This window comes from Podarcis melisellensis, assembly GCF_964234715.1.
Source record: "Podarcis melisellensis genome assembly, chromosome: 1".
In the NCBI taxonomy this organism is placed as follows: Eukaryota; Metazoa; Chordata; class Lepidosauria; order Squamata; family Lacertidae; genus Podarcis; species Podarcis melisellensis.
The window spans coordinates 36240295-36267500 of NC_138528.1; the positions used below are offsets into that span (position 1 = coordinate 36240295).

At 42.0% G+C, this 27206-nt stretch overlaps 1 protein-coding gene across 3 annotated transcripts in view; it reads right to left on the reverse strand.

The window, feature by feature from the left end:
• Positions 1-14807: 14807 nt before the first annotated feature.
• FOXG1 (forkhead box G1) overlaps positions 14808-27206 on the reverse strand; it is a 52492-nt gene continuing 40093 nt past the window's right edge. For all 3 annotated transcript variants that reach the window (XR_014162590.1, XR_014162591.1, XM_081887127.1), the window contains one exon: positions 14808-15296. The gene's annotated coding sequence lies outside the window, so the exon portion shown is untranslated. The remainder of the gene's footprint in view (positions 15297-27206) is intronic.

Genomic DNA, 27206 nt, shown 5'->3' on the forward strand with positions numbered 1-27206 from the left:
TCCTGCCACTGCATCTGGTGATTCTGTCAAAGCTTGGGATAGGGAACTAGCCCAACAGCAGTTGAGTAAAACATCTTCTCCCGGCTGGTTGCCATGCAAATGCTGCTGAACTACAGCTCCCACCAGGGCTGTCTTAAGCATATGCGGCACCGGGGTTCAAAGATCTGCCCAGCACCACCCCACCACCCTAGGTTGCCCAGTCCCAGGAGCGCAGGAGGGCGGAGCTGGCTGGCCGCCTCAGCATCTCATTGACTCAGTCGCCCCCAAACCTGCAGCGCAGAGCCGCCCGCAGCAGAATAGCCCAACCGATGGGCGGGCTCTTCCCTGGACTCAATTCTCATGCCCCGGACTCTCAGCCTTGCACCCCTGAGAGCCTGGCACCCGGTACCCCACACCCCTAGCACCTATGGGTAAGACGGTCCTGGCTCCCATCATTATTGACTATCGGCCATGCTGATTGGAGCTGATGGAAGCTATTGGACTCTAGCTAGGGGTGACCCAAGTTTGGGAAACTCTGTTTTACAGTTATAGCTAGGGGAGGGCTGCTGCACCATGGTAAAGCCTTCTTAGTAGTGGCACCCTCCCTATGGAATGCCCTCCCTTCAGATGTCAAGGAGATAAAGAACTACATAACTTTTAGAAGACATCTGAAGGCAGCCCTATATCGTGAAGTTTTTAATGTTTGATATTTTACTATTTTTTATATATGCTGTAAACCACATGAAGTGGCTGGGAAAATGCAGCCAGATGGGTGGGGAATAAATAATAAAAGTGGTGGTGGTGGTGGTGTTGTCAGGACCAATAGTCAGGGATGATAGGAACTGTAGTTCATAAACAGCTGGAGACCCAAGCTTGGGAAACACCGCTGTAAAAAGACTTGTTAAATTGAGGATGAGCACCCTACTGGACTCAGGGACTTATTTGTCCTACTCACATCTACCATCGGGCAATCAATACTATATTAGCTTTAGCTGTTCTAGTAAAAATTTTGAAGGAAGGAAGGTTTCTGTGATCACAGCAGCATGTATGAAACCCTCTTCTGCATAGCTTGTGGTTCTCTGAATCTGGACTTCTGACTGTTAGGGTATGTTTTCTTGCATGTCAAAAGAAAACTTTTGCTGAGCACAATAATTTTGAAAAGAAGGTGATAAGGGGGGGGGAGACCCCCAGAGTATTCATCTTTTATGGTTTTCAAGGACAGCAGCTCCAAAATATTGCAGAATAATTGCACCGTGCCTGACACTTAGCTGCGCATCTGCCATGTTCATGGAAATGATATGCAAATTATGTTAATTAAAGGCAACTAAAATGCACACATTAGCTGTGGCATTCTGGCATAATATATTTTCATTGCAGCCCTTGCTTGGTGCTGAATGAGGTTTGTGCAAGGCTGATCTACAGCATATAGCTTAGCAGAACATTGTTTGCAGCTGGGAATATGTTGTCTCCCTCTTGCACCTCACCTCCCCCCCCCCCAAACGCAGCCAAACAGAAAGCTGCCAGTCAAAACAGACTTGCTCCTTTATTCACACTGTTGCTTTCTATCTCCACGCTCCATTTTTCCTCTAACAACAAATTTCACTTTTGAATGAGAAAGGTTAAAGGGGACAAAAATTGAGTTGCCAAAAATGGCAGATATTATAGGAAAGATCTGTTGCGGTTAATCACGGTATGTCTGTAGGAGACCCCAAAAAAATGTTAGAAAGCATGGAAGTTAAGAATTTGATGTCACAGGCAGCATGTGTGCTTTGCAATACATATGTTGTAATCATAGCAATGAATTTCACGTGAACAACAGCAAAATGTTTTTTTTAAAGACGTATTCCAAAGAAGGCTTCCATGATGTCTTTTTTTAAAATAAGCATTCAGATATTAAATATTCAAAATATACTATGCATATTTATCTTCTTCTGTTGCTTTTATTTTCCCTTTCTCCAATATATTTTTTCCTGGTTCTGAAAGTTTATAATCATAATGGTTTTCTGGAGTATAATCAGGCAGAAATGTTTCTTCTGTGGCAAGGTGTATGGAGCTGCACCTGGTATTAATTGGTTGCTTATCCATAATAAACAATTACAGAATAAACAAATGGAAGACCATTTTAAGGCCATCCATTCTATATACTAGAATGGAACATAGGAAGCTGCCTTGTACTGAGTCAGACCATCAGTATTGTCTGCAATAACTGGCCGTGGCTCTCCAGGATTTCAGCAGTGCCAAGTCTAGGGTGGTGTGGGCAGTGTCCCTGCACAGGGTGCTGAGCCAAGGGTAGCAAAATTAAGATCCATAATTGAAAAGATCCATTTGTGGGAGCCAAATTTTGGCCTTGCCCAGGGCACCATATTATGAAAGATAACCAAAGCCCATCCCTGGTTTTAGGCAGGGAGTCTCTCCCAGCCCTACCAGGAAAAGTCAGGGATTGAACATGGGAGCTTCTGCATGTAAAGCATGGCTCTTCCAACTACACATGGGTGGAGATAATACTCTTTAGAGAATGCTCCTAATCTGTTTCAAATGAGAAATTTGGATAGTGGGGTTGTGTTTGGTTGATAGTGTTAGAACTAGAGGAAAGGCAAACAGGAAGAACCGTGGTAGGTAGGCTTAACAGGGACTGTGCTGAGAATATCAGGGACCCTGCTGAGGAGGGCTGCACTGAGGAGGAATGGTGGGAGCCTCCCCGTCCCCGTCCCCCTGCTCTGGATCCAGATCCTGAATATTCCCAGGAGCAGGAGGACAGTATAGATTTTGAACAGTGGTTTGCAGAGGGACATAGTTCAGAAGGCAGAAGCTGGGAAATACTGGATGGGAAACAGCTAGGAGAAGATACACTGGGAGAGAGAGTGTTAACAGATTCGCTGTCTCTGGAAAGCATTCATCCGCTCTCTGCAAGGTCAAGAAAAGCTGAGAAAGGGGCAGAACAGAAAACACACAAAGCACAAAGGGGACAAGCTCATATTACAAGACGGAGCAGTGACGTCGATTAATAGGATCATAAGGGGGTGGGATTCTTAATTAGGAACACCGCCATTTCTAGGAGATGGGTTCTTTGTTCTCTCGCTGTGGTTATTAAAGTTTCTAACTGGTAAGAAGACTCCTTTTCCTTTGTGCTGCTTATCTACTGCCACAGGGGGAGGAAGCCGATTCCCTAAAGCCTGACCATTGTTATGTTTTATACTTGTCTACTAAACTATGGTGGCCTTCAATCCACCAGCTCATAGAGGATTCCAGTTGTAAGGAGCAACCCCTCCTCTTCAACAATTGATAAGGTGGGCAGAGCCAATTGTTTCAAGTGCCCATATCTTAAATTGACTTTTTTTAGGGGTGAAGCATACCATGACTGCTCTCACAGTAGTCAGGAATCAGAAGGGGCAGAGCTAGCTCACTTTCCCCCAGTCATGTATGTGTCTACTTTTTTACAACACTGCATGGCCAAGAGGATCTGAATTCCTTTCCAAACTCCATTGCTACAAGTGCTTTCCTCCCCTCTGATAGCCTTTATAAAGGATTTTTTCCCCCTAAGTGTAGAAATGTACCCTCTTACCAGCAAATAAATTATAGTATAGTAAAAGAGCCAGTGTGGTGTAGTGGTTAAGAGCGGTAGTCTCCTAATCTGGGGAACCGGGTTCGCGTCTCCGCTCCTCCACATGCAGCTGCTGGGTGACCTTGGGCTAGTAACACTTCTCTGAAGTCTCTCAGCCTCACTCACCTCACGAAGTGTTTGTTGTGAGGGAGGAAGGGAAAGGAGAATGTTAGCTGCTTTGAGATTCCTTCAGGTAGTGAAAGGCGGGATATCAAATCCAAACTCTTCTTCTTCTACTACTCTAAAAGCCATGGTTTTCCCCATAGTGATGTATGGAAGTGAGAGCTGGACCATAAATAAGGCTGATCGCCGAAGAATTGATGCTTTTGAACTGTGGTGCTGGAGGAGACTCTTGAGAGTCCCATGGACTGCAAGAAGATCAAACGTATCCATTCTGAAGGAAATCAGCCCTGAGTGCTCACTGGAAGGACAGATCCTGAAGCTATGGCTCCAATACTTTGGCCACCTCATGAGAAGAGAAGACTCTCTGGAAAAGACCCTGATGTTGGGAAAGATTGAGGCAACAAGAAGAAGGGGACGACAGAGGACAAGATGGTTAGATAGCATTCTCGAAGCAACAAACATCCCTGGTGTTGCATCATTGCATCCCTGGTGTTGCATCATTAAGTCTGACCAAACTGCGGGAGGCAGTGGAAGACAGGAGTGCCTGGCGTGCTCTGGTCCATGGGGTCACGAAGAGTCGGACACGACTAAACGACTAAACAACAACACTTCTTGTGACACAAAATTAAACAAACCAAACCATTTTTCAAGGAATGCTAATAACTGGTGAGTGTGTGGGGACTTCTTAATGATGCAACACCAGGGATCAAGCAATCAGATCTTAGGTTTTACTGGACCTGATGGGTAAACAGATGTTGTCGCCCCCCACCGACAGTTCTAAAAATCCTTGCATTCGAACTGTATTGTCAAATTCACTGTGGACAGAGATGGGGGGCTACAATGGATCTACTCACTTTGGTTTTTTTTCTTTCAGAATATAATATTGGAGACTATATTAGGCATTGCAGAGCTAAGGTAAAGGTAAAGGTACCCCTGCCCGTACGGGCCAGTCTTGACAGACTCTGGGGTTGTGCGCCCATCTCACTTAAGAGGCCAGGGGCCAGCGCTGTCCGGAGACACTTCCGGGTCACGTGGCCAGCGTGACATCGCTGCTCTGGCGAGCCAGAGCTGCACACGGAAACGCCGTTTACCTTCCCGCTAGAAAGCGGTCCCTATTTATCTACTTGCACCCAGGGGTGCTTTCGAACTGCTAGGTTGGCAGGCCATTGCAGAGCTACATCTGCTTTATTTTTCCCTTTGTTCCTCTCCAATTATCAAGCTAAATTATGATGTATTTCAGAGGAAAACTTAATGAAACTTGATCAAATTAACTGGTTTCAGAAATTTGTGCAAACATTTTTCTGTATATTTGTGTTTGTGGGTTATTTTTCCAGACCCAGAATGGTTCTTGTAAAGTTGAAATTCGAAAACAGATTGCAAAAAGTATACATGTGGCAAGATTTCTCTGCTTTGGCAAATGCTAGGGTGGTCCCTTGTTCTGCATTGGTACAACAGCATGGCCTTCAAAACCACATTATTAGTGGTTGTCTGCAATCAGAAGGTTCATTTTCCTGAGGAATATGTCTCCATACTTTTCTAAGAAACTCACAGGTTGCCTGTGGAAGATCACCATCCCATTGTATTTCATTCTGAGATCTCTGTTTGTGCTTAAGCTCCTGCTTTGTTGATTTTTCCTTACAAATACCACTCAGGAACTGGGCAATAAAGCTTCTGTTAAATGGTTTCACAGTTGCTCTACACATGGTGAATTAAGGTAATCTGTAGATGCTGGTGATGATGTATTTTTCTCCAAAAAAAGAGCTGCATTTCCTTGTATAGATTTTAGGATGGACAAGTACTTTGGAAAGTGGGGGCCTGTATCTGTACCCATATACATTCTATTCAAAGCAGCTGTAGGCTATATAACTCTATCAGAAGACTAATATATCCCAATCAGATGGGATTTATTTATAGGCAACGCTCTTTTTTGCAGTGTTAGATGCCTCATTAACTTGATTCAGCTCACATACAGCAAAAAATATCCCCTCCCTGTTCAGATTTTTTGATAGAGGGAATTATAATTTCTTGTTTCATTTTTTTAAACCCTTTAGCAGTGGGGACATGCTTCTGAAATACGTTAAACATGTGACTTCCTTGAATGGCAAAAGTCTCTCCAGTTCTTAATTTCTCTTTAAAAGAGGTGCTAAAGAGGGTTAGCATATTCTTCTCACATCTCTTGCCTCCTCCAGTAAGTCATTAGTACCACCATTTGTTCCTAGACAAAAGCTTCTGATATTAAGTTTGGAGCAGAGGAACATAAACTAAGTTGTGTGGTGCTGATGCTTGTCAATGAAATTGCACTGGGTATCCATCAGTTACTAATTTAAGTTTTTGTAAATATATTGTTTCTCCGTTTGACTATGATAAACTGTATCTATCACTGGAATCTCTAGCAAATGATAAATAGAGGCCACCTGAGATGTGGGTAATCACCTGTATGCAGGCCGTTATATATCTTTGATAGGAGTTACCCATAGAACCGAAAGCAGCAGAACCTCTGCACTCACCCAGGCACAAGCCATGTTACATCATGAAATGTACAAATTCTCACCTAGTAAATGTTATGATTGCACCATGTACAAATGATGCATAGATAACAAAATAAATGATGCAAGGAAGAAGCTGCTGCCCAAGATAGGAAAACAGGTGGTAAGGGAAGGCCTAGCTACTTTAAAAGAATTCAAATCTCCAGGGCCCAATGAATTGCACCCAAGGGCACTAAAGGGTTTTGTGGATGTAGTCTCAGAGCCTCTGTCTATAATCTTTAAGAATTATTGGAGAACAAGTGAAGTCCCTGTGGACTGGCGGCAGGCAAATGTTGCCTTCATCTTCAAAAGAGTGAAAAAACAAAACCCATGCTGTGGGCATAGTGTATCTTGATTTCAATAATTCTTTCAACAAAGTCCCCCATGATATTCTTATGTGGGCTGGATGAGGTAACTGTTAGGTGGATTTGTAGCTGGTTGACTTACCAAACCCAAAGAGTGCTCATGAATGGTTGCTAATCTTCCCAGAAAATACAAACAAGTAGGTGCCAGAGTGTTCTGTCCTGGGCCTATTGCTGTTCAGGGTCTTTATAAATGACTTGGATGAAGGAATTGACAGGATGCTCATCAAATTTGCAGATGAAAGAAAACTGGGAGGGGTAGCTAATGCTGCAGAAGACAAAATGGGCTTCAATATGACGTTAACAGATTGGAGAACTGGGCCAAAGCTAACAAAATGAATTTCAATAGGGAGAAATGTAAGGTTCTATACTCACGCAGGAATAACCATCTGCACAAATAGAAGATGGAAGACACCTGGCTTTCTAGTAATACATGTGAAAAGCATCTAGGGATCTTAGTAGACTATAACATGAGTCAACAGTGTGATGCTGCAGCAGCAGCAAAAAAGCTAGTGCTATCCTAGGCTCCATCAACAGAAATATAGTGTCCAGGTCAAGGGAAGTACCGGTAATAGTACTGCTCTATTCTGCTTTGGTCAGACCACAGCTGGAATATTATGACCAGTACTGGGTGCCACAATTTAAGAAGAATATTGACAAGTTGGAAAATGTACAGAGGAGGGCGACCAAGATTATCAAGGGTCTTGAAACTAAGCCTTATAATTCTATGATGTGGAAATGTGGCACTCAAACCATCAATGTGGCGCTTGAGCCAGCAATAATGAACTTGTAAAGTACAGTGGAAGACTTCAGTGATTTAAAGTGCTTACTGTTGACAAAATGCAAAGTTGACAAAGTGTCACAATTCATCATCGAAAACAACAAAATCAATATCCTCTGAGTTATTTTTTATGCTGTCTGTCTTTGCATCATCAGTGTTCTTTATTTTTTTAAAAAAGTACACGGAATAAGTCCAAATTTGAGTTTGTAGAATATTTTCTTTTTTCCAGTTGTAAAAGTTATTCATCAGAAATTGTGTTAGCAGTTTCCACAACTAATTTTTGTTTCCCTTCTGGAACAGTTTTGTTGTCTTCAACTTCATTAAAAAAACAACTTCCTTTTCCTTAAACATTTCTCATCCCAATCTTCATTGGGGTTGATTACATATTCCAATTTAGATATTCCTTCCATTTCATTATAAATTTCTCTCAAAGCCAGAATGGCATTCGCTCTTGCAGACCATCTTGTTTTCAATGCGAGTACTACCCATCAAGATTAATGAATATGAGTAACTTGAGTCAATTACTTCCAAGGAGCCTACTTTGAGTAGGACTAGCATTGGATATAACTCTTCATTAACAGTCAGCCACGTGATACATGGAATCTCTGCTATTCTTTATCAAAATGCCAAGGGGAGAAGCAAATGGCTGATAGTAATCACTGTGATGCTAAGGAAATCCAGTCAGTGGAGAGAAGGCCCTTATGAGGAGCAGTATCAGACCACATGGGATGTGCCGCCACCCTTACGAAACTATCTCTATGTTACTGAGCCTTCCAAAAAACAAGTTTAGCCTGGACCAAGATCTGCAAACTGTATCAATAATGTGTTTCAGTCCTAACCTGAAGGAATGCATCTCAGCAAAAGACAGTAATTCAATCTCCATACATATTCAGTCTTTGGCCTCTTTGTTGAGACTACTTACAAGGATTGCAATTAGTGCCATAAAAAGCATATATTTCATTGTGATAGCTATGCTCAGAATTACAGATGTACAATACAAAATCATAATTAAATGGAAACGAGACAAAACAGACTCTGAAATAAGATCTGGCTACAAGGAAGTGTTGTTCTATTTACATGTCATTTTCTGTTAATGTTTCAATAAATTCTGTCGTCGCAATTGGGTTGAAGTTATAAAACATCCTGTCTGCATTCATATGGGTGAATCTCGCCTTCCCACATTAAATACATTGAATTTTTAGCCAAGTCCAAAAAGTAAGAAAAAGTACCATGCATTTCTGTTATCATTATGAGATGGTTTTTATAGTTTTATTGACAGGTTTTATTCTGTGTTTTTAGATTTTTATCTGAATTTGACCTGCCCTGAGATTGCTTGTGATGAAGGGAAGAATATCAATTTTATAAATTATTTTTAAAAAATTCTTTCATTTTTCAAAATACCGTCATACCTTGGTTCTCGAACGCCTTGGTATTTAGACATTTTGGCTCCCGAACACTACAAACCCAGAAGTGAATGTTCCGGTTTGCAAACATTTTTTGGAAGCCAAACATCCGATGTGGCTTCTGCGGCTTCCAATTCAGTACAGGAAGCTCCTGCAGCCAATCAGAAGCCACACCTTGGTTTTCAAATGGTTCTGGGAGTCAAATGGACTCTCGGAATGGATTAAGTTTGACTACCAAGGTACGACTGTAAAGAGATAAAACTCTACATTGTGTTTAGGAAATGTTTGTTCTTTGCATAATCCTCACTTCCTTGCAATTTACATATGACATGTTTTCAAACTCAGAGTTGCAAAGAAAATAATGAGACCACCAATGTATTAATAAGATTACAATCTATGTTTCAAAACAAACCAAATGTATATGTGCTACTGGTAATAGATTTAATTCAGCTAGTAGCCTGATACCTGACATAGGAACTCTAAGAAAACAAAAAAATCACTGTAGTTTTGAAAGCAGTGGTTAAAATCAGTGCAGTTCTGAAAGGTTCAGTCTGCCATCTTGATTCAAAATGGTGTCCAATTGTATCCAAACACAGATAAAAAATGGCTTCTTCCACTGAGACTGCTATCTATAGAATTGGGAAAGAACTGATTTTTGCTGATCCCTCTGCAACTTCCTATGCTCCTCCGCAAATCTGCTTCAGCAAATGCTTTGGAGCAGCATGTCAGGTGGACATCGTCCTCTTTCTATGCTCCTGCCGATGGAAACATGCAGATGGGGACAGATATAACCCTGCTTTAAGTCATTTACATACTGCCCACACTTGTATATTATTTACTACAAAGCTCAATGACTAAGTTCTTTAGTGACAAAACATTGGATTACTGGAACAACATCCAAGCAATGAACCACTGGTATATCACAAGTAGACTCTTTATTACTGTGTTTGCAATTGTTCAAGATATAATTGATTTTGGAAAGAGAAGAAATGAGTACTGAACCACTGATATATTACAAGTGATCTCTTTATTTACTGTGTTTGCTATTGTTTAAGAAAAAACCTATTTGGGAAAGAAATTACTTTTGCCATTTTTATGGACGTTTATTTTATTTTTTTTACAGATAGTTGCCTTGCTGATATTATCTTGTGTCGATTGCAGTAGCCATTGTTTCACCACCCTGTTCATTGTTTTATTGTTATACCAGGTGGGAAACTAGGCTGTTTCTGTATTAGCAATGCAGCATATTAATTTTAGGAGGCAAAGATGGGACATATTTATTAGACTCCTATCATGCAACATCCTGAAATTTCCTACTTCTCAAGTCTTCAAATATTCCGCATCACATAAGATACAGGCTGAATGAGGCTGCCTTCAAAGAGTGTCAGTCTCAATTCTGCACTTTGGCCAAGATGCCTGCTAACGGTGCTGTGCCCTTTTGCCTTCTAGGCGACCTTTGTCCTTTCAGTTTTGATGAAACTGGCATCCAAATGTGCATCCTGCGGTGAAACAGGCTGTATGCTTTCTTTAGGCCGCCAGTTCATTCATAAGATTTATTTTTTTAAAAACCCTTATTATGATGACCCAGTCCCAGACAGAATCAATGATGATTCCATGGAAACTGAACATGGCACTACAAGTTGAATGTATGAAATGAAATGAAATGATGATACCTCCCAAACTCATCCACGAAATACTGGAGTTTTCAGACATTATAATAAATTGGTCTATTATTATTATTATTATTATTATTATTATTATTATTATTATTAATATATCGCCCTATACTTGGGGGTCTCAGGGCGGTTCACATAATAAAATCAAGACATAAAACAAAAAAACACCCCCCAAAAATAAAACAACAACCCAATATGCCCCCCCCCAAAAAAACACATTTAAAAACGGCATAGGAGGTCTAAATGAGGGGTGGGCAGAAGGTAGGCTGAGATATAGGTAGAGCTCTGGATGATTTGCAGCCAATCAGCGAGGGTTTCTGATTCTAAGTTGTTTAACGATATATATTTAGTTAATGGCAATGGCAACAATTGAAAAGCTGCCCAAATCTCTAAATTTAAGGAAGTTTTTAATATTTAATGCTGTATTGTTTTTAACTCTTGATTGGAAGCCACCCAGAGTGGCTGGGGAAACTCAGCCAGATGGGCGGGGTATAAATAAATTATTATTATTATTATTATTATTATTATTATTATTATTAATGGCTTAACTTCAAGTTGATGGAGCTAAACATGGATGTAGCTCTTGCTCCCCCCCCCCCCGTCTCTCTCTCTCTTTGCTTTTGCAAATCACACACTACCCTCCCTTCACTGAGCTTCATATAATGTACATCACATATTGTCTACACAGTTCTGGGAGCAGGGATAGAGAGCCCCAGTGTATACTGCTTGCCTTTCCATATTTGAACATAGGAAAGAGCTTCATTCTGCATTCCAAGCATTCAGCCCACAACAGTCCTGGCAGCAGCTCACAAACATTCCAGGCACAGACTCCAGGGTAGGGAGCTGGATTTGGACGGCAGGCCACATCCAGAAATTCCCCCATCCCATGGGAAACTTTGACACGTTCAGGCCACACCCACAAAAGAAGAAAGGAAGAACCAGCAGTGCTTCTAAGCGTGCCCTCAATTCTTCCTTTCCAGGCAAGCGAAAAGCATGATCACAAGTCAAGCGCACATGACAGCCAAGGAGGTTGCAGAGCAGGTTGCAGTGGCATGGCCTGGGCACGGATATGGACAGGGAAGGTTGTAGGGGCAGGATAAACAAGCCTGGAGGTCTGCATTTGGCCTCCAGGCTGAGCTTCCCCATCTCTGTATTGATGTATTCAAAACCAGCAATATGAATAGCACCAACATCAAATGTTAAAGAAGGATTCTGCAGTCTAACAGGCTAAACCTGTTTCAGTGTATCTGAAGACGTGTGCATTGCACACGAAAGCTCATACCAATAACAAACTTAGTTGGTCTCTAAGGTGCTACTGAAAGGAATTTTTTTTTAAAAAAATTAATTTTGTTTCAACTACGGCAGACCAACACAGCTACCTACCTGTAACTACATCAGTTTTCAAGCCACCTCCTTCCAGATCTGGAATTCTAAATCCATATTTATATACTGTGTGTGTGTGTGTGTGTGTGTGTGTGTATAAAAGCAGAATCAAGTGGTAAATATTTTCCTGCTGTATGCTACACCAAAATGCAAGTGGAGTTTGCATGTTTGGAAAGGTTGCGTGTCGAGGTCCCCAAGCCACCCCCCAAATAACTCACAACGCACACTTTAGTCCCATTCCAGGGATTGGACGAAAAGATGGCAAGCCCCAGGATTCCTTTAACGGAATTCCCTTTCCGCAGCAACCATGGAGGGGCAGGCCCAGCCTATCCTAACCCCTCCTCCACAAATTTATAACCAATGCCTAACCGCAACCTTACAAGTTGTGACGATTTGCTATGCAGTAGGCAAAAACCAAATGGCCCAGCCAATCAGCCAGATTGGCTGATTGGCTGGGCCTACCAGGCCCCTGCCCCAATGGCAGACAACCTTATGACAGGCACAGCAAGGTCAGTGCAACAACCCCTTACTCAAGGGTGGGCGGGTGATCCGTTGCACGCAGGAAAGAGAAAGCTCCAGGCTGCGTGCAGAGTATTTAAACATTTTACCCCTCCCACCAAAATTGCAACATAACTTTTACCCCAGCAACCCAGTGAACCAATCACTGCCCCAGGCCATCTTTAGAGACCCTGCCTGGTAACAGAGGGGTGGCTCAGCAGACCCCACCGCAACACGTGCTCTCCATGAAGGAGAACACGCTTTCCTGCAAAAAGGAAATTCTCCTTGCACTCAAGGAGAAGACTATGTCAATTCTTACTCCTTGGCATGTTAGTGTTCTAAGTGCAGAAAGCTGTCGAACATTGAATCCCCACCTGCTGCCTAAAGACCAGGAAGTGATATACTAATTTATTCTGCTGATGGTACAAACCAACCTGATGTGGTATGTGGACGAGGTTCACTGGAAGTGCTCTGAAAATATGTTTGGCCTTTAAAGGAAAGAGAATGTGCATTGTGATTCTTCATTGACTCAGTTCTTTGAACTGAGATTTCCCAGTTGTGATGCTGATTCCTAGACTCATAATGAATGTGTGACAGATCATGGCGGCCTTGAAAAAAATTTGGAGTCAGAAAAAGAAATGCAATTTTAAAATACACCCTTTAAAATATTTAAATAAGCAATACAATTAGCCAAGCACTTAGGGTTTATTAGCTACAGCAAGTAAAATTAATAAGTAAATTCAGCTAAAAATGATTATGTGTCACAGTATATGGTTTTTACATTGACATTTCACATAATCTGACTTTGCTGGAGGAGAAATCACTCATCTGTTAAAATTACTTTTAAAAACCTGTCAAAATTGGAAAACCTGCTGTCAAAAATATGATGAGAAAAGTTAAAAATGGTAAAGTATGTTGTCTTAAAGGGGAAAAAACACATTACCTTTAGAATGGAAAACCTTGATATGGCCTCATTATACTCTAAAAAGTATATTTTTCTACACCTAGAAAATGGTGGGTGCATGCACCATTTAAAAAAAGGAACATAACAATGTAATACTCTCAGATGTAAGAGAGGTCAAACTAGATATCTAAGCTCTTGTTGAATGTCAGTATTTCATGGATGGAGACTTAATTCACTAGCAGTCTTTGGGCAGCTGCTTTAAAGACCTTGCAATGGGCTTTCTCAATATCTTCCAAATAAATGATTGTTACTGTTATTTATTCATCGCCTTCCAGATATATCCCCATGTGATGTACAAAATGTAACAAAACCTGCTCATAAAACAGTTATAAACAGCACACAAAAACAGAAAATGAAATTGTAAACAATACACACCCATGACAGACACCTATTAATCCAACTGAAGAAGCTTGACTGAACAAAAATATCTTCAATCGTTTCTAGAAATGAGAAATAGTCGTAGCCTGTTGTATCTCAACAGAAATACCATTCAACAGAACAGGAGCAGCCACACTGAAAGAAAGCACTTCTCTGAGTTACCATAGAGTGAGTTTCTGATATCTTTGGAACTTGAAGGAGAAGCTCTGCTGCAAACTGCGGTGATCCCCACTTACACATACACCCTGTGGGCCAGCTTTGACAGTGGATTACTGCAATACACTAACACAAGGGTAGCCCCACATAGAGTGCATAGCAGTAGTCCATCTTGGAGGTTACCAGTGCATGGACAACTGAGGTCAAGCTAACCCAGTCTAGGAACACCATAACTATCTTCACAATAGTGGTAGAACTGGATAGGAAGATAGGAAGCTGCCTTACACCAAGTCAGACTAATGGTCCATTTAGCTCAGTATTGTCTTCATTGACTGGCTGGAGCTGTCCAGAATTTCTGACACAGGTCTCTCCCGTTCCTACCTGGAAATGCTGTCGACTGAACCTGGGACCTTCTGTATGCAATGCAACTGCGCTATGTCACTTCCCAATCCAGGTGCACCCCCAAACCATGCACCTGCATAACTAGGGAGAGTTATCTTTCTATAATTTTTATTTATTTCTAAGTCTTCTTTCAACCTACCATTCCTTCATGTAGTTCAGGAGGGTCTTTGTATCCCCTCCCATTTTATCTTGACAATAACCCCCTGGTGATTGTTAGGCTGTGCATCGTGGCTGAGCTCCAGATCAGCTCAAATCACTACAAATAGTTTTGACTTTGTGGTGATTTGTAACTACTGTACCTCAACCTGATCCAGATTCAGTACAAAATGAAGAAAAATGGGGACAATACAGCCTGATTCAGTTCAGGATTCAGACAAATCGGTTGTGAAGGCCCACTAACTCCATCTGTTTTCACAAGGCAATAGCAAACACTCTGGTAAATTGGAAAGAAACTCGTCTGATTTCATGAAGCTCCACTAAGTATCATAACTAAATCACTTAGCCTGGTTACTTTTTACAAACACCCCTTAATGATTTGCAGCAATCTGAAATGAAATGAAACAAATGAAGAGCACAGAAGAGCTGAGAATAGTTTTCATTTCCCAAGTCATCCCATTAGCCTCATTAAAGGCGATTTTATGTTTCTCTAGATGGTTCTCTTGATTTTGATAGCAACATATCCAGGATGTAAAGATTTGCTTGCATGCCTGTCAGGAGTGTAGGAAGTGTGAGGCAGAACCCCACCTCATAAGACTCCATTCACTAAATGATGCTTCCCATATGTGCAAACTATTAATAGTCCATAATCTTGGAGAGAAAAAACTGATCTGAAGTAAAGACTGGAACAGAACAGTATTCAGGGACCTCGTTCAAGGGATCATCATACAACTCCCATTGTCAGTTATGGAAGACAAAGATCCACAAATAGACATGATCTCACAGTTCACAATAAAAAAAAGCTGAGCTGCAATCTTCTGTCCCTCCGCAGATTTAGTTTTTACTAGTGCTTCCAGGGCTCACAGATCATTGCTTCATTGCTTGCAGATGAGATTCAGCCTGTGTGTTCTGCAAAAGAGACAATTGACAACATTATTTACTGACAACAGGAAAGTGTTGCCTTTGAAAGACTCCTTTCTTAAACACGCCTCTTTAACGGCTTTCAAAACAATACAATTGATTCAGAAATAAATACGTCTGGATCTTTATGTTGACCAGTTCTCTGAAGCCAGAGATGGATGACACAAAGCCAATCTCCTATGCTACAGAAAAGTGGGATCTATGCCCGTAAGATCCTGAACACTAAGCAGCCACTGTGTTAGATCATCCTGTGATGAACATGTGTCCACAAGATGAACTAGTCATCTGACTGGCAGCTATGTGTGCTGCATTCGGCTCAGATTGGCTTATTCTAAATCTGATTGCAGGCTCCAGCTGCTCAAGAAATTGTGGTTGCCAAAGCCTATTCATACAGAGTTCAACACATCTGGTTGGCAGTGAAGCATCTTTCTCAGCCTGTGGCATGGTAATATGGCAGAAAATCAACATGCGTTCACCAAAAAAAAAACCTAGCTCAGAGGACAAAGACTCTCCTCCTGGAAGAGAGAGTAGTGGTTGTGGGCGGGACCCCGAGCTCCACCTCTAGCAGGGGGTGTTAGCCCCCTGCCTTCCACTCACCTGGCTGGCGCCCATGCCCATCGGCAGGCACCCAACCAGGTGCCTCCGAGGGGGCGTGTACAGCAGCCTAAACGCTGCGGCGCCAGCCCCTCCTCGGCCTCACTCTTCGTCATCCCGTCGCGAGTCACCCACCCTCCACTCACTTTTAGCTCAGGGTCTTAGTTTTCCTTGGCCTTGCTATGGACCTTAGGTTGGTCGCCCTGGTTGTCTGGGGGGCCTGGTAGGAATTTTTCCATTTGGCATTAGGCTTTTTGGTTTTTTCGCCTACCTCATAGCAATCGTCACAACTTTCGTGGTATTGGTGGGTAGGTTAGGTATTGGAATAATGTGTTGTGGTGTCAAAGAGCTAGGTGTGGCCATCGCCTATGCCTTCAATTTTGGGGTATTCTGTTTAAGGAATCTGGCGGTCGTGTATTCTGTCCGATGCCTACTTGGCGGGAGGCCATGGCACGACTGTCGGTGACATCAGGGGAGAGCCTATAGTTGGATTAGCATCAACAGGCTCCACCTACTGGTGAATAAACCCATAGGCGCCGACTCCATGGGGCCTGAGGGGGCCCGAGCCCCCTCAAAAATTCGTTTGGGGGGGCTCTGCCCCCCCCAATAATTTAAGAAAATGATTACCGTACTTTTCCCTCAAAAAGAGGAAGCGGCTGCTTTCCTGCATTCTGCCTCAGGGTCTTACTGCCCACCCTCCTCTGTTTCCTTGCTGTGTTTGCTCAAACGGAACAAAGAGCAGGGAAAGCCCCTCCCCTCCAGGCAAGCAGGCAGGAGGGGGGGGGAGAGAGAGAGAGAGAGAGAGAGAGAGAGAGAGAGAGAGAGAGAGAGCGCGTGTGAGCTGGCTGGCTTGGGTGGGTAGGTGAGGGAAAACTTTTGCCTTCCTTTCCTCCCTGCCGTTATACCCCTCCCCTGCATTCTTAGCCAGCTGCTTCTCTGCACACCCCTCTCGTGTCAAAAATTTTGCTATGGAGCCCTTCAGTCTTCATCTGCTTTCTGGGTAGTAGGCTTCTCAGATGCCTCCTAAATCCTGTATTTCAGTTTCCAGGTGATGGAAATGGCATGCCTAGGATGAGATTAGGTGTTACTTTTGGAACGGTGGTGATCTGGACTCAAACAATGTTCTCACATGACCAATTTGTTCACCGTGGACCAGATATGTGACAGAAATTTGTTTTCACCATATTTAGGAGTTAGTTGGCCTGATCTGTACCTCCTGCATCACTGTGCAGATAAGAACATAGTTTCCCAGATTACTCTGCATTTCTCTGAATTTTCGTATTGCAGTCCTTGGGTTTTACAAGGTTGTCCAAGGGCTGCCTTTGAAGTCTGAAGGCTTTCTTTCCACTGGTAAAAGCTGCTGCAAACCACTAGAAAGCCCAGCTGCTGCAGCAGGCAGCACACTGGCATTAAAAATGTGGCTGCAAGGGACTGGGATATGATTACATCAGGCATGTCCAAAGTCCGTTTTGGGGGCCTAATCCAGCCCACCAGTCGGTTTAATCTGGCCTCTGTGGCAGTTTATTTTCTGGGGTAAAATCCTATAAAAAACCTCAACAACTTCAATCCTAAAAACAGCTCAACGACTTTGGGGTAAAATCATTTTTAAAAAGTTCAACAACTTCAGTCCTAAAAAAAAAGGTTGGCCCTTTGGTCGACCCTCACGGCCCTTCACTTCATCAAATCTGGCCCTCTTTGAAAAAAGTTTGGACACCACTGGATTACATAGTGTCTCCCAGAGACTTGGATATAAAAAGATGACTGAAAGATAGCTGCTATCTGTGTAAAGGAAGAGCAAATTTCAAAGGAATCCCTAGCACCACCTTATAAAATTGTGAATAATGGTGGGTGGGTGTCTGTGTAAAAAAAAGAGGAAGGTCTAAAAACGTAAGTGGCAAAGACAGGCAAAAAATGGAACAGCGTAGACTGAGGGGAAAATATAGTTGAAAGTGACACAGGTTGGAACCTGATTCATCCATCCATGCATCTCTACCATGAACAATCTATAGTCTGGGCTTGAACGGGTGTCAACTAGTGAATGAGATTTTCTCATGTCAATGCTCAGGATTAAAATTCATAGGGACCATTTGCAGTCCACTCGCTCAGACTGTTAGGGATTCTATTCACTGGAATAAGTGGCTTGTGAACTGCAGTCTTCCAAAGCTGCTTCAGATCTTTGTCTGTATGCAGCTCCCAAGTGAATGAATTTTTGAAACAGTGATCAATATTAGAGCTTTCTAATTACACTCTCCATTAACCTTCTATCCGTCATGCACTGGATCCATACACCACAATCCTAAAGAAGTATATGGACATTTCTTAAGGTCTTGATGGTTCAGATTCACTCTTCATGTCCAATGTGGTTATTTAATTATGCAAACAATAGAAAATGCATCCCCATTTTATTAGAACATCTGATTAGATGGCTGTTTTAAATGTCCTCCATGACTTTAAGGTAAATTAGTTGCACTGTGTTCCAAATTAACTAGCTTAAATGAAGACTCACGGGATAATTTAGAGAATTCTGTACTCTTGTGCTTCCAAACTCTGCAGTTACATTTTCCTTGCAATGAATGTCACCTCTGTAACATTATGAAGAGTGGTGTAGTGAAGAAGACATTGAGGGGAGGGGGTGCAGCTTTTTTTGAGCAGGAACAATGATGTCATCTGCCGGAGTTTCAGGGTAATGAATAAATCCTTCTTGCTGTGTCAAGTGAATGATCTGATCATGACACTTTCAAGTTTTACTATTATTTGCGACAGATTAGAACAGAGGAAGTCAGAGAATGAAGAAAATAATCAAGCAGAGGCTGGATACATCTTTCCATTTCTTTGATGGTGTTCCTTCTTCACACTAGCAGTCTAAATAGTAGCAGTTCTTTTCAGACTGTTTACATTTCCAGTTAAAAGCCAAATGTACTGCAGCTGGCTGAAGATCTTTTGTTCAAGCTTTTTAAATCTGAGCCTATGTAGTCAGAAGTAAGCACCAGTGAAACCAGTGGAGCTTCCTCAGAGGCAATTTATACACAGGACTGTAGCATTATGTCACAGGCATTATAAACTATGTATTATGCTCTTTGACAAGGTAGCAGTGTGTGTGTGTGTGTGTGTGTGTGTGTGTGTGTGTGTGTGTGTGTGTGTTTTACACCCACCCCACATATAAAATAAATCAATATAGCTTCCTTGCTTTTTGGACTCTCCTTAGGGGTCAGTTGTGGCCCTATGGACTACTCCATGAGTACCTGAACTCCAGATTTTACCCCTACACCACTGATTACGAAAGTGAATACTTCTTATTCATATGACAACATAAATGAAGAACCAGCCTCTTATATTTAACTGTATTTCAAATAACAGCCCAATTCAGGCCAATCCTTTGAGTCGCCAGAATATTTGCTTTCAGTCCTGCTTCATTCATCTCACAATTCATTACAGTCTCAGTGTTTTCCATTGATTTAAATTGATGAGCTTTGGCATGAAATAGAGACTGTTCCTTGTAACGCCAAAGTAAAACAGTTTAAAATCAAGTCATGTTAAATTACCCCTAAGAGTACAGATGATTTCGTTATTTGTTAACTTAATTGTTCTCCAGCCCAAGTGAAATGTGCTGTATGCAAATTAAATAATACCAAGTGTCAGCACTTTAGAGAAATGCTTGTTTAGTTTCCATTGAGGATGTGTATGTGTGTGTGTTTGCCTCCATTTTCTTCATTTGTTTTGCACGGATATTTCTCTCCACGCTTCCCAGCACAAATATAGTTACAAGGCACACACAACCCCCTCCGATTCCTGTTGGCAAAGCTGGACTAGCTATCAGCAAGCCAATAACGAACGGTGGTAAAATATTTATATTATACTTTACTGAGAAAGTGGACTGAGTTTTCTGTTTCATTCCTATGTGAAAGAGGCTGTACACAGCGACATACTTCTGTCTGGAAAATGAGTGGATAGAATTCTAAACGCTATAGTAACTTATCTCCTAGCTATCAGCCACTGGAAAATAATTAATAAAAATAGAAAGCCTTTTACTAGTTCCAGTGGAAGAAATTTTAACTGAGGGTACACAGTGCAGTAATTAGTAGAATCTCACATTCAATGTCATTGGACACTCGTCTGGTAGATCAAACACTGGCGTATGTGGCCTACTTATTTGGTCCTGGGCTCATAATTTTCAATAACAGTGCTGTTCTTGCTGAGGGGGTGGTGGTCTTAAGCCACCAGAGTACTCTGAAGTATGGTGATGTTCAAGTACAACACTGTGTTTATGTAGTCCCCAAAGTGTATCAAAGCTCAGATCCACAGAAATAAAAGAAAAGTCAAACAAAACAAGCATTAGACTGCGTAAAATAAGGTATGGACAAGGCAAACAGGTGAGGCATTGTTTAGGTGGCTAAGGTAGATCAGTATCTGTACTTGCAAGCCAGGAATTTTGCCCGCTTTCCTCTGGCACTATGCAGATCATCTTACGGCCTGCAGACAGACTGTCGCCTAAATCCAACTGACAGGCAACCTATTTCACCCCTGCAAAAGGGGGAAAATCATACCCATCTTCACTCCTGTTGTGCACAAGAAAATAAAGCATATGTGCCGATTTTAAATCGGTCCAAGGCAAATCTGTAAAATGACATCCTTGGAGAACCGCTTGGGTTTTATGAAGATAAATGCATGTTCAAATTAAACCAGGCTTTCTTTTCTCATTACTGCTGTGATGTATCTGTTTTGGAATAGACTGCTTTAGTGACAGACACACATTGTCAGGACTAGAAATTATTTCTAAGCCACGTGCTCTCCCCTCTACACACAATTCACTTGAATGTTGACAAATGAACTTATTGTGATAAGATTGCATTGAAGTCGTATGACCTCATTCGTCAGACAAAATATATCACTGAAATTCATTACAAAGGCACACACACTTTTTAAAGGTTCTTGGTCCACTTGGCTCTTCTTTCACTTTCAGATCATGGTAGAATTTCAACTAGTAAATCTACCTTTTTTCTCTATTTACAATAAAATTGTGAGAATGTCAGCATGCAGCCCCTATTGAAGGGCGTGTGGTACCCCATCCCAACCCTAAATTTACATGAAGTCAGGGTAGGGTAGGAGAGCAAAAGTGAAGGCAGCTTGCACAACAGCAGTGGACATGGCATGGGAGCAAGAAGAGAGGAACAGTGAAAGGGGGAAGTGGTGGTTTAAAACAATGACCATAGTACTTGAGTTAAGTACTATGGGATATTTTTATATCTCTCACATGAGGAATGGAAGAGGAAGAAGTTTGAGTACAACCGAATTGTACATGCATTCCAAGTGTGGTTGCATCACAGATTTGTATAAAGCCATTATGGCATTGGTAGGGTTACCTGACGTCCCCGTTTCCCGGGGATAGTCCCCAGATTTGCGAATAAGTCACCGGTCAAATTCCGTCCCCGGAATGTCCCCGGATTTCATCTAATGTCCCCGGGAAATGCAGCCGCGGCAGTCTCAGCAGCCTGGAGCAGTTGGCTCTAGCTGGCTTCAGGAGCTGCTCGGAAGTCCCCATATGATGGTGGTGCAGGGGCTCTAAGATGCAGCTTTTGGGCTGCCTCCACCTTCCCTGACCCCAGCAACTAAGCTATGAAGGGAGGCTTCATGCTGCCTATCAGAGCAGCCTCCCAACTCCTACTTGCATAAAAACAGGATCGGGGTGGGGTTCTCTCAGCTGTGAAGGGAGACTTCACGCTGCCTATCAGAGCTTGCGTGCAAGCAGGAGGGGGCAGGGATCTCTCAGTTAGGCAATGGGAAGCCTCCCTTCCCAGCTGAGGGATCCCCGCCCCCTCCTGCTTGCACGCAAGTAGGAATGGGATTGGGGCTGCTCCAATGGGAAGGGAGGCATAGCGCTGCCCGAGCCTCACCACCGCCTCTCTTGGCCCTCCTTCTCTGCCTTCCATGCCTGACCCACCATGCATCGCTTCCCCACCACCAGCACCGAAGAACCAACAACTCAGGGACTGACCAGACTCATGGAGAAAGGAGATAGAAGCCTTGGAGGAAGGGGAAACGTGGCGGTTGAGGTCAAGGCAGCGGCTGCTCCTCTGCCACCGCCATCGCTGCAGCATCAACATCCCGAACGTGTAGTATTTAATTAATTAATTAAAGTGTCCCTGGATTCATTGAAAGAAATCTGGTAACCTTACATTGGTAGTTTTATTTTTGACTCTTTACCTATTAATTCCTAACTTGGAGGTTGCATTTCTTTTTCTCTCACTGGGTAAGTGATTTCATTGAACCATGTACCATGGCCTAAGAATTCTTATCTAGTCAGCCAACACCGGTTCAGGCTCCATCAGGATTTATGTGCCTGTGCATGTGCAATTGGGATGTTTTCCCCCAATGTGCATTACTTTACACTTATTTATATTGAACCATATTTACCATTTTCGTGCCCATTCACTCAGTTTGGAGAGATTCTTTCTGAGCCCCTTCAACAACTCCCCCTATCTTTTACAACCCAGGATAATTTAATGTCATCAGCAAACTTGGGCACCTTACTTGGTCACTCTTAACTCAAGGGGTTGTATTCAGTGCTGTAGCTGCATTGAATTCAACAAAACATCTGCGAAACTTCATCTCCTGTCTCCTTTACACAATGATAGCTTAAAATATTTGCTAGCACAGTGTCACAAAACATGTTATTATGATGGCAATGGAAAAATAGGAGCTAAATCAATGGATTAGGATTGTGATCGAAAGTATTCTAATTTAGTTCCGTTATGAACAAATACAATATGTCAAATAAATGCTTGTCAAAAGGCAAAGCTCACTGCAGTAAACCAGTAAAATGTCTCCCACAGTTCTCAGTAATTCACAACAGGTGCATCGGATACCCATTTTATTTGAGTTGGAGTAAAGAGTCCTGCATACAGATACAGACATTCTAAGCAGCTCTAGTCCTAGTACAGTGGTACCTCGGGTTAAGAACTTAATTCGTTCTGGAGGTCTGTTCTTAACCACTTTAGCTAATGGGGCCTCCTGCTGCCGCTGTGCCGCCGCTACACGATTTCTGTTCTCATCCTGAAGCAAAGTTCTTAACCTGAGATAATACTTTTGGGTTAGCGGAACCTGTAACCTGAAGCGTATGTAACCTGAAGCATATGTAACCCGAGGTACCACTGTACTGTATATTTCAACCACAATTTCACATTTAGTGTGCTTTGTGTGAGGTTTTGGGGGTGGGGTTCTAAATGGGTATTTGAGCCAGGGTCTCCTCAGTCTTAGGCCACATTTCCCCAAGGAATCCTAGGAACTGGAGTTTGTTAAGGCTCCTGGGAATTGTGGCTCTGTTAGGTGTGAACTACTATTCCCAGGATTCTTTGGGAGAAGCCAAATGCTTTAAACATGCTTTAAATGTATGGTGTGGGTGTAACCCTAGTCCAATACTCTAACCAGTGCACCACACTGTCGGTGCTATACTGGTGATTTCTGTTTTAATAAATGTAAGTCCATAGACAAAAAATAAATCTTTTGGCATTTTTAATACAGTCATTTACTCATCTCTTTGTGTGTATTCCCACCCCCTCCCCCTGAAATATTTCATTGGAAAGCAATGGTTATAAGTTGATGCAAAGAATTTGAAGATCAACCATGGAGCTCTATTTTAAAGGTGGAAAATCATGCTGCTTTAATCTCTAGAGTGTAAAGGTCACCTTTGTAGGCAAATGCATATCACATCTCTGAATAATGAGAACAAGTGCTCAGTTCCTCTGAGGAACAACGCAAGTTACAGATGTTGTAATCATTATTTTCTGCTTTACCTCTCGTTATGGCAGAGGAAATGTAATTTACTTGTCAGATTGAAATGTTTGATATAAATCTTTATCTTTCCTTTCAAACAAGTTTTTCTGAAACATTATATTATAAACAACTGGCATGTTTAATTAAACAACTATTTTATTCCCAGCAGAACAAAAGGCTATGATTATATTAATTTAGTACTAGGACCTGTGACCAAATCTGAAAGAAAACACGCTCAGCTCCACAAGGTATGATTAGCTTAATTCTGAAACAAGACATGTGACAGGAATTTTAACCAAATATTGCGAACCTGTTCCTTATTTTTATTATTATTTCAAAAATACAATTCAGGGTGCAGGGCAGTATTAAGATAGCTCAAACATAACTTTCTCTTTTAATTATCACTTCTAATATTTAATTGGTTGTCAATTAAAACAAAGGCTTATTGTGACAGGGAGAATGTATCTTAAGTAAATTGGTGCAACTTTACTAAATTATTGTAACCCATATGCACAATCCAGTCAGAATTTAGCACTTGGAATCACATTGAATTTTGTGAGAAAGTTCTGCCTTTTCTTAAATTGTTGCCTTTGGAATCAATGGGGGCTTCAGGGGGGCTTAACTTTGGCTAGACCAAGTGCACCACTACCTTATCTTGCAGAAAGCATGGGATGACATACACGAGCCTCCCTCCAATCATCCTGCCTGCTCTACCCTGGATCTTATTGTATTGAGCAGGAAGGTTTGAAGATGGAGCTTAAGTGCCTTCAACTTCCCTGCAATTAAGAACCCTGAATGATTGGGGTTTTCGAGCTATGGAGAGGCCCGTACATCCACTTAATCAAATGTATTTACAATCCCCCTTCAGACCTTTCTGCTCAGTGGGGGGGGGGGATTGATGGGCATTGCCATTCCAATGGTGTGTGTGCCATGTCATGTGATCGATTATGTGGGGTGGGGCTTGCTGCACCCCCCAAATATTTTATTCAAGTTGGCACACCTGTAGGCAGATATGTTGAAAGCTGGGCTTTGGGATGTGGCCCCACAACCCTCTTCATGTGCTCACAGTAGATGCTTGATAAGACTAATGCTGGCTGACATGTTGCGTAAACAGCCATAAAATCAGCATAAAACCATTTCAATCAATAGTAAAAACAGGTCCAACAGACCTTATTTTAAAAGTAGAGATTTCCAAATGTCTAGTGGTTGTTGTTGTTTTTGTAACTTTCACAGACCAATCTCAGAGCACACAGTCATCGCGATAGCCTGCCATCTAAAAGTGATGAGAGGTTGGCCAATGAATCTCTTTGTGCAGGAAGCTCCACAAGGAGACGGTGGCTTCTTTGATTGGTATCACAGTCCTAGGTAGATCCAGGGAACCCTGAGGAGCATCAGAGGCTACTCAACATGCTGCCATATGCAAGAGCACATAGACCACAATTTTAGAAAGATGTCCATGAATCTGTGCACTGCTCTTTCACTGCTGTGTACACATCCAGGCATCCAACTGTTGACTGACACTTCTGCTCTGTATGAACTGATTGCCTTTTGGAAAGGATGGGTGACTAATTCCACTCTTTGGAACATGGTGCCCCGAGAGATACAAGTGTCACCCATCCCACTTACTTGAGACCCCACACAGTGCTGAGAAACACATAAATAATTCAATTCAAATCCCAAAATGATGGGAAAGAGCTGGAGGGAGTCCTTGCGGCTTGAGAGGAGACGCTCCCTGGAGGCTGAAGTGGATGTCAGTGAGGGTGGAGGAGGCCCCGAAGAGACCAGAGGCACAGCAAGGCTTTGTTTATGCTGCTTAGCTTCCCCACCTAACAGAAGCTGCTTTCCAGTTCATCCTCCACCCTCCAACCAGCCTGAGAGCTTCAGTTCTAGTTGTGGATATTTTTGTATACAGTATTTTTTTTTGTAGGTATTAGAGAGAGATCGGCAGAGCGGGTGTTTAAAAGTTGTTTAGAGGGTGTTCCCCACTTCACACAATATCACTTATGCACCACATGTGGTGGACCTGTGGAGAAGTGAAAAGGTTTTGGGGATCTATTTATGATGAATTAAAAAAAATACTGAGATATACCTTTCCCAAAAAGCCCGAGGCTTTTCTTCTGGGTATGGTAGGAGATGAGATCAGAAAAGAAGACCAAACATTATTCCAGTACGCAACGGTAGCCGCTAGGAGATTGTTAGCGCAAAATTGGAAAAACCCCAACATTCCAACTGTCAGAGAATGGCAAACCAAATTATTTGAGTACATAGAATTAGCCAAGATGACACAGAAAATCAGACATCAGAAAAATATAAAGTTTATTAATGATTGGAACAAATTTACAACATATATAGAAGCAAATTTAGGAAATATTAACATCACAGTAGGTGAAATATAAAACCTGCGACGTAAAGATTTAGTAAAATAAACTGCAGAGAGATATGGGGTCTGAACAGCCCAATCTGAGATGGAGGGAAGTCAATTATTGTTTTAAAGTAGATTCGTCTGTTAATTGTTACGTGTGTTAGTTTTTGGTTTTTTCTTTTTGTTTTTTTCTCTTTTGTTTGTGTGTTGTTATGTTTTATTTCTAATGTTTTATGTCTTTTTTTGTGCAGTGAAGAATTCAATAAAAAGATATTTAAAAAAAACACAATATCACTTATGTGTGTAGGGGCCAAGAACGTAACCCCCATGTAAATTAGGGGATGCTTTATAGTACACAACAGCAAAATAAATAGGAGTACCTTGATGGTTTATGTCACAATGTTGCTTGCATGAGGGTTTGGTTTCAGGTTTCTGTATTAGTTGAACTTGTAAATGGTTTTATTGAATTGCTGATTTATATTACGTGCTTCTTCTAGAGTCCCAGTGAGACTAGTTTACATAGGATATGGTGTGTGGTGTGTATGTGTTGTTGTTTTTTACAAAAAGTTAACAAAATTGAAAACCAGTATCAGGAGTAGCCAGTGGAACAGGGATGCACCACAGACTTGGCCTCCCAGTGTGAGTATTGCTGCAACTCCCACTCAACATTGCACATGATTAGCTTCTGTGGACCACCTTTATCAGTGGTCACCTTCCAAAGGCATATCAGTAACTCCTTTGCCAGAGAGAGTGTTTGGGAGGGAAAGGGAGGGAGACTGGCTTGCTCATGCCTCTAGAATGCTAAATCTGAGTCCCTTTATATCAGAGATGGTGAATTTGTGGCCCTGCAGGTGTTGCTGGTCTCCAAAACCCATTAGCCACAGCCAACATAGCCAATAGTCAGAGGTGATGAGAGTTGTCACTAGTCCCACCTCCTGCATGACCAGCTTTAATCATGACTCATCTCTTCCTAAACTCTTCTTCCACCCCATTCCTCTTTTAGAGAAACACATTTGGGTAAATACACTTCATGTGCTCACTGTTAACTTCGATATTGGTTTCCTTCAGATGTATGATAGCTATCTTAGATGGTCAGGCAGATGGATAAATCCTATCTGTGTGTACTGTATTGAACACACTGCTATGATTATCATGAGCCATATTTTAAAAAT